We start from the raw sequence: 12,166 nt of genomic DNA, 5'->3' as shown, positions 1-12,166 counted from the left end.
ACTTGCTCCAGCACTCAGATGTCCACCTCGATTGGAGTACAGTCCCAAAGATTTATTATATTCGCCTCTCCCCTTGATGTGGAAGAGGGTATGCACAATTTCTCACCCTCCCCCCAGTTAGAAATCATATAAATTGGGTTATATTATAAACCAGAAATAAATGTATTAACTATAACAGGTGTATTTGAAGTAGTTAAGGAGGTAACAGACAGAACAAGGCGGATTACTAAGAAAATAAAACAGAGTATACAAACTAAGCTTAATACACGAAAGAAACTGGTTACATGTGAATTCTCATCCTAAATGTGGTTCTAATAATCTTCTTCACAGGCCAGATGCCCTTCCAGTCTGGCCCAGTTTTTCCCCCCACCCTTTCAGTTACTGTCCTTTTGTTTTCAAGTATCCCTTTGGGGTGGGGAGCAGAGGTGAAGCAAGCTGAAGACAATCATTGTTTTCCTTCCCTGTCTTATATAGAATTTCCATAAGGAGGGAATCCTTTGTTTGATTCCCCACGCCTCCATGGAAAAGTACATCAGACCAAGCAGTTGGTTAGTATCAGGTGACCAGATCATCCGACCCCATTGTCCATGAGTCAGTAGCATTATGGAATGTCCACAGGAAGGCCAAATCTTTTCACAGTCCATTGTCCTTGCTAATGGGCCATTAGCCATGTCTGACTTTTCCATTGTAGACCTTGAAGTGTCAGGAGTGGGCGTGACCCAAAGCAGCAAATATGAAATACAGATACACAGGTCAATATTACTAACTTCAGATACAAAAATGATACATGCATACAAATTGGATAATCACATTCAGTAAATCATAACCTTTCCAATGGTACCTTACATGAGCCATCTTGCATAAAGTATAGCTCAGTTATGGCATATTCTTATCATAAGCATATTTTCATAAAGCATATGGGATGCCACATCACAACAACTTCCCAGTTGTACCTTGTCATGTGTTTATCTTTATTATTTGAAATACACATTAGATGATGTGATGGTAATAAACATTCTTAATAAAATAAGCCTTTATTTGTGACTGTGGATGAATTATCCCCCCAAAAGAGAAAAAAGGTATAAGAAAAAATAATATTAGACCATTGACAGGCAGGCCAGCTACCATCAGCACACTAAAACACCAGAAATAAACAAACATCAAAACTATTAATAAAACAAAGTGCATAAACCAAACATTGAACAGTGCAAACAGTGAAAGCAGTGCCAACAAGAAAATCCCCTAACGTTGTGTGTCTCATGTTCTCCTTTCCCTTCCTCACCCGTTTAGCATGCACTTGGGGCTGTTGCATGTGGGTGGGGGTCTGCAATGGCGTGGAGGACTGCCTGGGGTAGATTTGCCCTGTCCAGATGCTAAGGAATTGCACAAAGTGTTCCAGGTGTGCAGCATATAATTTTAGCCTTGGGTGGTGGGGCTCGGGCTTCAGCCCCAGCCCCCAGTAAGTCTAACGCCAGCCCTTTAAAATGGGGTCGTGAGCCACTTTGGGGTTTCAACCCACAGTTTGAGAACCACTTATCTATGGTATTTCTAACAAGTTTACCATCGGTATCTAAACACCAACAGTACCGTAAGATGTAGTACTTTGGACTATTGCTGTACTCTGTTGTATTTTGTTTCTGAAGGAAGGGCCTGGTGTATGAGCGTGAACATCAGCTGTCAGTTATGGCAGGAGCAATTGCAAGCTTGCAGTTTTCTCTTTTATTGCTTGTGGCTTGTTTTTAACAAAGTAGTTTGACATTAACATAAATCTGTCAGTGATGTTATTCTACAAGTCAGTCAAATATTTACTTGTGTTCATTTTAATCAGTGTTGGCTCTGCAATCTCATTAACGTTGGATTAACGATCAAACTAATGCTAACCGTTTAATGATCAATTGATAGAACAGTATGTATTTTATTTTAGTAACTGTTGGCCCTTTGTTCAACTTTGTATTCTGTGTAAAACTCAAAATAAATGGCATTAGGACTTGTTAAAAAACACACAGTGTTCTTTAAAGCACTTAAATATGTTGCCTGTCAAATGTAGACCTTTAATTAAAGTGCAGTGCACTGGAAATGATTAATGTTTTCTGTGGCCTTGCTCAATATACATTTCTGGGGCTATTTCAGGAGATTATGTAGCTGTGAAGGAAAATAAAATTAATCTATTTCCTTAGTCTTTTAATCCTCACATATTGAAATTTTATTCAAGAGTGGGTAAGAGATTGCTGAGTGGTGGAATTTCACTGTTATTGAATGCATACTTTTGAGGTTGTGAAGAGTGGTACCATAGGTGAAAGTGATGACTGCGTACAGAGAGCAAAACTCAGTGCGAGATAAGTGCCTGTCACAGACTTGCTGGCCCGTGTGCGGAAGCTGGGCTCAGCCTGGCCTGTGACCTAGCAACCCAGTGATAATTGGTGATCCCAGTTGACGATGTCAGGGAGGTTTAATTATAATAACTGACCTCAGCAGTGAGGAAGGAATCAGGAAGGACTATATAAACAGGACTGAGCACCTACAGAGTCATTGAAGGTCAAGTATGAGTGGGGTGCAAGTGGAAATAGCTGGAACCAGTTAGAGAGCTGGTTGAGCTGGGCCTGTGCTCTTGAGAGAAGCAGTCTGGTACACCTTTAAGGAATGGATGAAAATCTAGAGAGAAACTGCAGTCCTAGAAAACTGGCCCTGGGAACCCTGTGACTTTAAGTGGAAGAGAGTGGAGAGGGCAGTCAGAGGTCTGTGGTTTATGTTTGGCTGAGGACAATTGAAGACAGATCTCAGGGAGGAGGAACGGTTTGCCTGGTGGGAGGCTGGGAAAAGAAAGACAAGGATTGAAATGACAGAGACCCAGACCTCAGAAAGGAAGAACTATGACCCAGTGAGAGATGAGAAAGAGAGATTGTGTTTGTTATTATATGGCAGTAAGCCAGCCCTTGAGAAGGTGTGCACTATAGGACTCCAGTCTTGGTCAAGTATTGAAGAACACCAACTCTGGGAAGGGAAACAGAGATCAGATGCTGCTGAGCTGCCAGAGACCAGTGGGAGGCATAGGAGCAGGTGTATGTATTTACAGTGCCTAACTCTCTTCAGTGCTTTGGAAAATTCCACCCCATTTCGTCTATATAAAAAGTAAGTTCTTTATAGGGCTTTTGTCTTCACTGGAAAATTGGGCCATATTAAAACACATTTGTGAGCAGTTGTGCTAGCTAGCATGTCGTTAAACCTGACTTTAGCAGTCAGGGTAGACAGGGCCAGGTAGTGGTTAACATCCTGTCAGCTGGTTGTGGCTAACCCATGTTTCTAATAGGGTTTACTCATGACCAGCTCTCCTTGTCTGTGCTGACCACAGAATCATGTCTAACATAATGTTAGGAAACATGATTCCTCAAGGTTGCTGTGACACTGTACCCCATATTCTTCATAGTGATATTAGTATGATAAGATTATATCATAATTATGATGTATTTTATGCACAATAAGTCATGTGAGTATCATTGGAAAGGTTATGATTGGCTGAATATGATTATCCTGTTTGTATGCATGTATCATTTTTTTGTATCTGAAGTTATGAATATTGACAATGTATCTATTTCATGCATAGCTATGCCTGGGCAACGTCCACTAGGCAAAATGCTGTCAGTCTAGATGTCTGGCTGGGAAGGGCCCATTCAGGTTAATGAGCCATTAGGAAGAAACAATAGGCCTTAGGAGAAGCTTAGCTCCCACCTGGTGAGCCTTCCTGTGAACACTCTAAACAGCCCATGGGGGATGGTTCCTGTAACTCTACAGGGACATGTGACCAGGTCACCTCGTTCTGGACTCCATCTTGGGATGTCAGTTTTTTTCCACTCGCTGGCATGGGAACCAAGCTTTGAAACAAAGGGTTCCTTTCATATGCAAGAGCTATATAAGGCAGGGGAGTGACATCATCTTGGTTCTTTACTCCCCACACAAGAAGACTCCTGGAAACACCTGAGGAACAAAGACTGAACTGGGGGAAGTGCTGGATTTGGGCTAAAGGTATTCATATCCAATCTTTTTAGTATATTAAGCTTAGTTTGTGTTTTTTTATTGGTTTTTTTTTTTTTGCTAGGTAATCTGCTTTGATCTGTTTGCTATCCCTTATAATCATTTACAATAATCTTTTGTAGTCGATAATGCAAAAACAAAATGTATTTAAACCAGTGTGTGGAAATCATAACTTGGGCAGAAAATGGTTGCATATTCCTCTCCCTATGGTGGGGGGGGGGAAATTTTATGAGCTTACGCTGTACAGTTCCCTGTGCAGCGCATGATGGTATAATATTCAGTTTATACTCCAGAGGGGGTGTGTACCTGAGGAGCTAGGAGGTGCCCTAGCTGAAGCCTTCCCATGCAGGGGCTGGTCAAAGAGCCTGCCTGCATATAACTGCAGCTGGGTGTGTCCCTGCCTGTATGTATGCTGGTGAAAGTGCAGGCTGAAGCCTGGAGGGCTTGGCAGCTTGTCACAGCAGTACAGTGTACAAGAGAGCCCAGGCTGGTGGGTCAGGGGGGCTCAGTGGTACCCCAGTTCCAGGTGGCACCCTGGGGGGAACCCGTCAGTTGCATTATAACACAACCTAAATGTCTGGTGAAGACAATCCGTTACATGTTTACATATCTTTCTAAGTTAGAGATGTCAAAGCAGAGACTTCAGAGGCCTAGACATGGACATCATCCCAGCAAGCTCAAGCTCTTGAGCCAGCAACCCAGTAGATGCTTGTCTTTTTGACATCGGATTAGCAAGCTATGATGTTAAACTGGGAATTTTCTTTTTCACTATAGGGGTCTTATGTTGTGGTCATAGCTGACATGGCAAATGAAGTGGAAAACACAAGAATAAATGATGTCTCGGCAGATGAAATACAAACAGTAACATATGCGCTCTCTCACCTCTGAATGTACAGACTTCCTTCCTTGCCTGTTGGATTCTGAACTCCAGAACTATTTTAGGAATTTATTTAATGAACCTGATGACCTGCTCCAGTTGCAAGACATTATACAATTTTCTTTAGAGGATTTTTATTTACAATTAATAAACATACAACTCTTTGAACTTAATGGAATCTCCAGGAATTGCAGGGTTGGGAGGCTTAGTGCACTTCATCTGACCTGTTGCCAAGCCCCTCCCTACCCCTCTCCCACTTGTCAGGACATTGCAGAGGAAACTATGTGAACCTTGGAGTTTTCTTCTCCCCGTTCCATGAGAGAGGCAATCTGGCCCTTGGTCAGGGATCTAGAGAGGAGACTTTAGGACACACTGGTCATCACCCAAACAAAAGAATTATAAAGATCTTTGGAAGGATCAGACAGAAATCAAAATGTCACATCATTAGTCTATAGCCTCACTGATCTTAACCACCACAAACAGCTCCAAATTATGTAAGCTTATTGTATATTTATGATTGGAGCAAGACTGTTCCTGTCACACACTAGTGAATGGACTTTACATGGAGAAATTAGAGTAGTAAATAATTATCCTTTCATTCTGTTTGTAGATCAAAAGCTTTCATTCTGTCAGCACTGAAATATTTTGAGAAGGACTTAAAAGTGACCTGTAAAGTACTTTTTTTAAAATTGGGTTTGTCCTTTTTTTTTTTTTTTTAATTCCTTGTGATATAAAGAAGGCCTGAAAGGTGTGTTAATTTTCATTTGTATTTTCTTCCTCCTTTAAAAAGCTTCTGCTTGTTGTTGTGTTAGAAATATCAGGAATGTCAAGTCTGGTCTGCTCTTGTTGGGGTGGGGGGTACAAACATTTATTGGAAGCTCTTACACCTTAATTGACAGGGAGGTGTGTTAACAAAGATATCCTTTCAACCAAGTGTTCACTAGAGGGAAAAGCCGAAGGATTTTAAACAGTCTGATTCAAAATCCCTTTCCCTCTGAGTTGCTGAGCTTGCAATCTTAATTTTGTAAGTGTATAACTTCACTAGTTTTCCACTTGTCATAAAATCTTCCAGACTAGACAAGACCTAGAATGAAGCAGAAAAAACTCCCCCCTACACGCACACTCTTTTAGGCTTTTTTTTTTCTTTAAGGAAGCATAAAAAGTGAAAATCCCACTATTCTTCCTTTTTCCATGTCATTTTAAGGAAATGAGGAACAAAGAAAATAGTTTTTTAAACCTTGGAAAGTCAGTATTTCCAGCTTGGCCATCAATCCTATAATTAAGAGAGGACTTGTGCCGCAAAGCAGCATATAGACATTCCAATAACAAAAAATCTCTGGGCCTGATCCTCAGCCCTTTGTCTGGGTGCTTCACATTGCAGAGGCAGTGCAAAGTAGTCAGAACCCTTTCCTAAAGGGGCAGCCAAGAGTTCCCAATACAGGTTAATGCTTGGGTGGCATAGAGCCAACAAAAGGGTTGTCAGAATTGGGGCCACTTAGCTTTCAGTGTCTAATCCGCAGCTGGTATAACACCAAGTGTCATATATCCAGTTTGTGCTTGTGTTTCAAAAGGGGTCTATTTGAAATTGCTAAGGAAAGGTATTGATTTTTGGGTCGAAGTTGAGGTTGTATGTTATGAAGGCATATGTGTTTCTTTACATTCAATATTAATATGTAATGAGGTTCTAAAAGAACTTCCTTGCTGTTAAGTGCTTGGTTCTTGTCAATGATGTGCTGTCACTCAGCAATATCAGATGTTTGCAAGGAGTTTTGCTTTTGGAATGGTGAACGATTTCATTTTTTAGAAAGGTTGAAAATGGCACAGCAAATAGCCATACAGATCTAATTCAATAAGGCCTCCTAAACTTTCATTATGAAATGCTTGCTGTACAGTGAGGAGAAGCTCTTATTTATAGATACAAAATATATGGTCAACCAGTTAGGCAGGCTGGATGCTATCTATTGTTTTGTTGAGAGCAATTTACACATAGATGCTATATTGCTCACTGTGCGTGGTTCTGTTGCTATCAGGAATTAGTTTGGTTAATCCATCAGAATTAAAACTAGAGTCCCCAATTAACTCTGAGTGTAACCATTTGAACACCCAGCTTCAGGAGAGGAACTCTGAAAGAATCACTGGTCCTTTAAGAAATATTTAAAAAGACATCTCTTATATGCAATTTACTTGTGTTTACAGGTGATGTTATCCAGTGTATGTTAAGAATGTAAAAATCGATGTTCATTTGTGCTTACTGGTAAGAGCATAATTATAACAATCTGCCATAAAATAAAAGTAAAAAATGAGCTGATCTCTCTGGCTTTGAGATTTCTGCCTGAGCTTGGTTTAACAAAACTTGCAAGTCCTGGAAGTGTTATGTTGCAGCGAGTTCTTGATATCATTGACTTCTAAACATGACAATATAAATGTAGATATTTCTGCCCAACAGAGGATATAGCTACAATGTTGCACCATTATACCTGCTTACTTTAACAAGACTAAAAATCCTTTGGAGGGATTTTTTTGAAAGCAGATTGGAAATACTACCGATGCAAGTCCCCTGATGAATTCCAAACAGGCAGGGAGTGCAATCAGTGGGAGTGCAAGGATCTGCCCATATGGTGAACTAACTCTTTGTGGGCAGATTCTTGGGATGGGCATGGCCCCCTGGCTCCCCGCTTTGCTGGTGCCAAAGAATTGTACCAGCAGCAGGCTGTTTAAGGCATTGCTTTTCAACTGCTTTCTGTTAACAGGCTTACAGCAGTGTTGCAAAATGTTGTCTTGGCCAGCTAAGCCAGACTCTTATTAAGCACAAAACAAACAAAAAAAAAGGAGAGGGATAGGAAAGAGAAGAAATAAGATGGAAATGGGTTGCTTGATCTATAGGTTATAACATCATAGAATTGTAGGACTGGAAAGGACCTCAAGAGGTCATCTAGTCCAGCCCCCTGTACTCATGGCAGGACTAAGTATTATCCAGACCATCCCTGACAGGTGTTTGGAGATTTTTTAAGAGCAGGTTAAACAATGGCAGACTCCACAACTTCCCTTAGCAATTTATTCCAGTTTTTAACTACCCTGACAGGAAGTTTTTCCTAATGTCCAACCTAAACTTCCCTTGCTGCAATTTAAGACCATTGCTTCTTGTCCTATCCTCAGAGGTTAAAGAGAACATATTTTCTCCCTCCTCCTTGTAACAACCTTTTATGTACTTGAAAACTGTGAACTTGTCCCCTCTCAGTCTTCTGCAGACTAAACAAACCCATTTTTTTCAATCTTCCCTCATAGATCATATTTTCTAGACCTTTAATCATTTTTGTTGCTCTTCACTGGACTTCCTCCAATTGTCCACATGGTTCCTGAAATGTGGTGCCCAGAACTGGATGCAATACTTCAGTTGAGGCCTAATTAGCACAGAGTAGAGTGAAAGAATTACTTCTTGTGTCTTGCTTACAACACTCCTGCTAATACATATCAGAATGATGTTCACTTTTTTTTTATTTTTATTTTTTATTGCAATAGCGTTACACTGTACTCATATCTAGCTTGTGATCCACTATGACCTCCAGAGCTCTTTCCGCAGTACTCCTCCCTAGGCAGTCATTTCCCATTTTGTATGTGTGCGACTGATTGTTCCTTCCTAAATGGAGTACTTTGCATTTGTTCTTATTGAATTTCGTCTTATTTACTTCAGACCATTTTTCTAATTTGTCCAGCTCATTTTGAATTTTAATCCTATCCTCCAAAGCACTTGCAACCTCTCCCAGCTTGGTATCATCTTCAAACTTTATAACTGTACTCTCAATGCCATTATCTAAATCACTGATGAAGATGTTGAAGAAACACAGAACTGATCCCTGTGGGACCCCACTTGACTTGACTCCCCCTTCCAGCTTGACTGTGAACCACTGACTCTCCAGGAACTACTCTCTAGGAACAGTTTTCCAACCAGTTATGCACCCACCTTATAGTAGCTCCATCTAGGTTGTATTTCCCAAGTTTGTTTATGAGAAGGTCATGAGTGACTGTATCAAAAGCCTTACTGAAGTCAAGATATACCACATCTACTGCTTCCCCCCTATCCACAAGGCTCGTTACCCTGTCAGTGAAAGCTGTGAGGCTGGTTTGACATGATTTGTTCTTGACAAATCCATGCTGACTGTTACTTATCACCTTATTATCTTCTAGGTCTCTACCAATTATTTGCTCTATTATCTTTCTGGGTACTGAAGTTAAAATGACTGGTCTGTAATTCCTTGGCTTGTCCTTATTCTCCTTTTAAAAGATGGGCACTATATTTCCCCCTTTCCAGTCCTCTGTAATCTCTCCCGTCTTCCGTGACTTTTCAAAGATAATCGCTAATGGCTCAGATCTTCTCAGTCAGCTTCTTGAGTATACGAGGATCTATTTTATCATGTCCTGGTGTCTTGAAGACATGTATCTTGTATAAGTAATATTTAACTTGTTCATTTCCCTATTTCAGCCTCTGATCCTACCTCATTTTCACTGGCATTCACTGTTAGATGTCCAGTGGCTACTAACCTTCTTGGTAAAAACTGAAACCAAGTCATTTAACCTTTCTGCCATTTCCACATTTTCTGTTATTGTTTCTCTGCCATCCCCAGTGAGTAATTGGCCTACCCTGTCCTTGGTCTTCCTTTTGCTTATAATGTAGAATGTTTTCTTGTTACCCTTTGTCTTACCCTTTATGTCTGTAGCTAATTTTATCTCATTTGTGCCTTGGATTTTCTAATTTTGTTCCTCATACTTGTGGTGTTTATATTCATCCTTTGTAATTTGACCTAGTTTCCACTTTTTGTAGGACTTGATTGATTGATTTTATTCATTAATGCTAGCTGCCGATAATTGAAGAGCTCCTCGTTAAGCCAGGGTGGTCTCTTGGCATACTTCCTATCTTTCCTTTGCAGTGGGATAGTTTGTTCTTGTTCTCTTAATAAAGTCTCTTTGAAAAACTGCCAACTCTCTTGAACTGTTTTTCCCCTTAGGCTTGCTTCCCATGGGAACTTACCTACCAAAATCCACTGTCTTTATTGTGCTGTTTTCCTGCTACCATTCCTTAGAATCTGAACTCACATTTCATGATCACTTTCACCCAAGCTGCCTTCCACTTTCAAATTCTCAACCAGTTCCTCCCTATTTGTCAAAATCAAATCTAGAACAGCCTCTCCCCTCGTAGCTTTCTCCACCTTCTGAAATAAATATAAAAAAAAGGGTCTCCAATACATTCCAAGAACTGGTTGGATAATCTGGGCCCTGCTGTTTTGATTTCCCAACTGATGCTGTGTTGTTTTCCCAACAGACAGTCGAAGTCCCCCATCACCCCTAAATCCTGGGCTTTGGATGATTTTGTTAGTGGTTTTAGAAGAAGGCTCATTTACCTCTTCTTCTTCTTCCCGGTTAGATGGTAGTAGACCCATGCCATGACATCACCCTTGCTGATTTAGTTTCTGCAATTAGCACTCTGAAATTTGGTAGGTTCGTATCCCAGAATCAGGCCCAGCATTATCAAAATTACGGTTGGGTTGGAAGCTCTGATGTGCACGGTTGCAACATTCTCACTTAGGAAATCACACAATATTTAGAATAGTTTTATTAACAAAGTTAGCAAATTCACTAACACTCTAACCCAGCAAGGCAGGTAGAGAGAATACAGAATGAGCTGAGCATCCATATACTTACACCACCCCTTGCAAAATAACCTGTAGTGTTAATTATCTTCCCCTTCACCATCATAACCAGGTTGTCATCCTGGCATCTCCCAAGGACTACATCTATCTCTCTCAAAGCACAGTGGCTGGGATACAACTTTTATAATGCTGTTACGCTGATGCCACCATGTCTAATGCATATTCAGTAGGGATTTCTACCCCTTTTCTTTATTTGTAGTTCCTCACCCTACTAATGTTGGGGTGCTCTTCTCCCACATGTTATTAATCCTTTTAAGTCAAGCTTATTAGCATATACGTCAATTAATAACCATGGCATTCTTGTGGTCAAACATCAGCTGAAGTCTCTAACTTAAAAAAATCCCAAGCTAGTATAAACTAGCATCTTGTGAAGTCATTACAGCATACTGTCTTCTGACATCTTATGCTCTATGGTTACTCTGGGATAGATATTTATGCTTAAGGCTTTACGCCATAATTAGTTTGGCTAAGCTATTGTTTTACAGGCCTTGAGGCTTGTCGGCTTATTGCATTATTGCCTTAACTTATACCTATGCTTCACATAGCACATATCTATAGGCTACAGAAGGAAAAGAACACACTTGGCCAGGGCAAATGGGGAAGCATAGGGGGCTGACAGCAGGAACTGAAGTTTCTCATCCCCAGATGGTGTTTGGGATTTATCCAATGTGAGTGGGGGTGGCAGTGACATTGGGGTCCCTCAATCTGGTCCAATCTGGTCAGGACATTGCTCAGGTTCAGGACAGCAAAGGTATCGCATTGGATCCTGCAAAAAGAAAAGGAGTACTTGTGGCACCTTAGAGACTAACAAATTTATTTGAGCATAAGCTTTCGTGAGCAAATTTGTTAGTCTCTAAGGTGCCACAAGTACTCCTTTTCTTTTTGCGGATACAGACTAACACGGCTGCTACTCTGAAACCTGACATTGGATCCTGGGCTCCCAAGAAGGGATAAGGATGGTAGCCATGATGGTGAAGCTTGCTCCTTCTAGTTCACTTGTCTCCCAGCCAGCAATTACTGCTATGCCCCCCCACCCAGTTTTTCTTCCGCAAGTCTTTTAAGAACCCCCAAAAGGGAGTGATGGGTAGAATAGCCCATCCCCTCATTATTTTGGTCATCAATCTTGTTCACCAGTTGCTTCACAAACTAATTTCTGACCCACCAATTTTGGTTCATTGATTTCCAGTCCCACACTTCTCTTGTTTACCAGGCATGATTTTAACAGAGTCCTTGAATTATATCAGTAGGCCTTTGCATTTGGATGAACTCCAGTCTTCTTTCAGAGTAGCAGCCGTGTTAGTCTATATACGCAAAAAGAAAAGGAGTACCTGTGGCACCTTAGAGACTAACAAATTTATCTGAGCATAAGCTTTCGTGAGCTACAGCTCACTTCATCGGATGCATCTGATGAAGTGAGCTGTAGCTCACAAAAGCTTATGCTCAAATAAATTTGTTAGTCTCTAAGGTGCCACAAGTACTCCTTTTTTTTTTTTCCAGTCTTCTTGTCTCCCTTTTGGACTTTTTCCTATCAAAATGTTTCTAGCTTATTGTGACA

The 12,166-nt window shown here is 40.7% G+C and overlaps 1 long non-coding RNA gene across 1 annotated transcript; it reads left to right on the top strand.

The window, feature by feature from the left end:
* Window positions 1–2,430: 2,430 nt before the first annotated feature.
* LOC142072214 (uncharacterized) lies at window positions 2,431–7,204 on the top strand. Its single transcript, XR_012668626.1, has 3 exons — window positions 2,431–3,129; window positions 3,956–4,020; window positions 4,804–7,204. It is a non-coding gene; the product is annotated as an uncharacterized LOC142072214 (long non-coding RNA).
* Window positions 7,205–12,166: the final 4,962 nt, after the last annotated feature.

The sequence above is a fragment of the Caretta caretta genome, chromosome 5 (assembly GCF_965140235.1).
Source record: "Caretta caretta isolate rCarCar2 chromosome 5, rCarCar1.hap1, whole genome shotgun sequence".
Taxonomy (NCBI): Eukaryota; Metazoa; Chordata; order Testudines; family Cheloniidae; genus Caretta; species Caretta caretta.
The sequence above is the reverse complement of the archived record's forward strand: the minus strand, read 5'-3'. Positions and strand labels throughout refer to the sequence as shown.